This window comes from Pseudophryne corroboree, unplaced genomic scaffold (genome assembly GCF_028390025.1).
Source record: "Pseudophryne corroboree isolate aPseCor3 unplaced genomic scaffold, aPseCor3.hap2 scaffold_2062, whole genome shotgun sequence".
NCBI classification, from domain to species: Eukaryota; Metazoa; Chordata; class Amphibia; order Anura; family Myobatrachidae; genus Pseudophryne; species Pseudophryne corroboree.
This window is the reverse complement of record NW_026968703.1, coordinates 38806-41392: the sequence shown is the minus strand read 5'-3', so window position 1 is coordinate 41392 and position 2587 is coordinate 38806.

The window sequence follows — 2587 nt, the reverse complement described above, 5'->3', positions numbered from 1 at the left end:
GAAGTTCCAGGGGGCAATCTCAGTTATAAAGAAAAGTATCTGGAAATTGTCCCTAGTTTAAAAAAAAATTTAAAAAAAAATTGATCAACTCCATTTATTTAGTATGATATCCCAGCAGTCAGAACAACATACTTTATTAAATAACACATCTCAAACTACCATACCCAGGATTCAAACCTATAACCTGTTGAATTCTAATCAAACACCCTACCTATTGAGCTATTTGATCCTGCATAAAAATTGTGAACATTATATGAAGCTATTGGTACTTTGCAAAAAAAAAGTATCAGCATTACAACGCAGCAGATCCATGCAGTTTGCAGCCACACACTACATGTATCTGCTCAGCAACAATGCTGATTATTTCTTCACAAAGTACAAGGTGAGCTCCAAACAGAATTCTCTAGCTTAGAATTATACCTTTCTATGCCAAACCTAGAAGTCGGGCCCCCCACCCTGGGATCCCCCAGAGGGAGGCCTGCACCGTCATGCGGCAGGCTTGTCCGTTTTGGAAGCAGGCTGATGGGCAGCCCAGGCTTGCTTCAGTCTGGGCTTGGCAGGTCTGGAAGCATGAGCTTGCTTTGGGTATGCCTGACCTTGGGTACGCTTTACCTGAGGGATGAAAGGGCCAAGGGAAAGTACTTTTAGCCTTCTGCGTGGTAGGAGTCATACGAGGTTGGCAAGCTGTTTTAGCAGTAGCCAGATCAGCTACAATCTTATTGAGGTCTTCTCCAAAGAGCGTGTCTCCCTTGAAAGGAAGCACCTCCAGGGTTTTCTTGGAATCCATATCCACCGACCAGGATCTCAACCAGCTGTATAAAGTATTACCTTGGAACTGGCTCTCCACTCCCCATTATCTGGTTATCATGGCTTCCTCCGCCAGTGTCCAGACTCGCTTGCTGAAGCTCGGCCACTTCTTCCTAGCAGCAGGCTCCTGGATCACTGGGCAGCAGAGGTGCTTGGGAGCCGGAAGGGGGCGGAGCAATCAGGCAGGCAGTTGCAGTGCTGCCCAGCTATCTGTGGTGTGAGAAGAAGCAGGGGCACCCCACCGCTGGCAGTGCTGCAGCTAGCGGTGGTGGCAGCGGCGAGGCTGCTGGGCTGGGTCTTGAAAAAGGTGGAAAGAAGGGTTTTACGGCATGGAATGTACAAACTGCGAGACCCTGCTGGTAGCGCCTTTGTCTATTTAGTAGGAAGGGCACGTAACAGCCGGGGGGCAATGGAGGAAGCCCCTTTAGGGCTGGAGCCCCTTCAGGGCTGGAGCCCGGCGGCAACTGACTCCGTTGTCTCTGGCAGTTCTGCCCCTGGACTAGAGGAATGGTCAAGAACATGGCAACATTTAATGCCAAAAAATGCAAAATCATACATGTCTCAAAAATGCAAAGGCTAACTATAATATTAAGGGCATTATAATGGCAAGAGGAAAGCTATCTAAGTATTACTATTTCAGGTGAGCAATGTAACAAAGCAATAGGAAAGGCAAGTCAGATGCTTGTTTGCATAGGTTAAAGAACCAGTAGCAGAAAAAAGTAATACAGGTTGAGTATCCCATATGCAAATATTCCGAAATACGGAATATTCCGAAATACGGACTTTTTTGAGTGAGACTGAGATAGTGAAACCTTTGTTTTTTGATGGCTCAGTGTACACAAACTTTGTTTAATACTCAAAGTTATTAAAAATATTGTATTAAATGAACTTCAGACTGTGTGTATAAGGTGTATATGACACATGAATGAATTCTGTGAATGTACACACACTTTGTTTATAGAGATGAGCGCCTGAAATTTTTCGGGTTTTGTGTTTTGGTTTTGGGTTCGGTTCCGCGGCCGTGTTTTGGGTTCGAACGCGTTTTGGCAAAACCTCACCGAATTATTTTTGTCGGATTCGGGTGTGTTTTGGATTCGGGTGTTTTTTTCCAAAAACACTAAAAAACAGCTTAAATCATAGAATTTGGGGGTCATTTTGATCCCAAAGTATTATTAACCTCAAAAACCATAATTTACACTAATTTTCAGTCTATTCTGAATACCTCACACCTCACAATATTATTTTTAGTCCTAAAATTTGCACCGAGGTCGCTGTGTGAGTAAGATAAGCGACCCTAGTGGCCGACACAAACACCGGGCCCATCTAGGAGTGGCACTGCAGTGTCACGCAGGATGTCCCTTCCAAAAAACCCTCCCCAAACAGCACATGACGCAAAGAAAAAAAGAGGCGCAATGAGGTAGCTGTGTGAGTAAGATTAGCGACCCTAATGGCCGACACAAACACCGGGCCCATCTAGGAGTGGCACTGCAGTGTCACGCAGGATGGCCCTTCCAAAAAACCCTCCCCAAACAGCACATGACGCAAAGAAAAAAAGAGGCGCAATGAGGTAGCTGACTGTGTGAGTAAGATTAGCGACCCTAGTGGCCGACACAAACACCGGGCACATCTAGGAGTGGCACTGCAGTGTCACGCAGGATGTCCCTTCCAAAAAACCCTCCCCAAACAGCACATGACGCAAAGAAAAAAAGAGGCGCAATGAGGTAGCTGTGTGAGTAAGATTAGCGACCCTAGTGGCCGACACAAACACCGGGCCCATCTA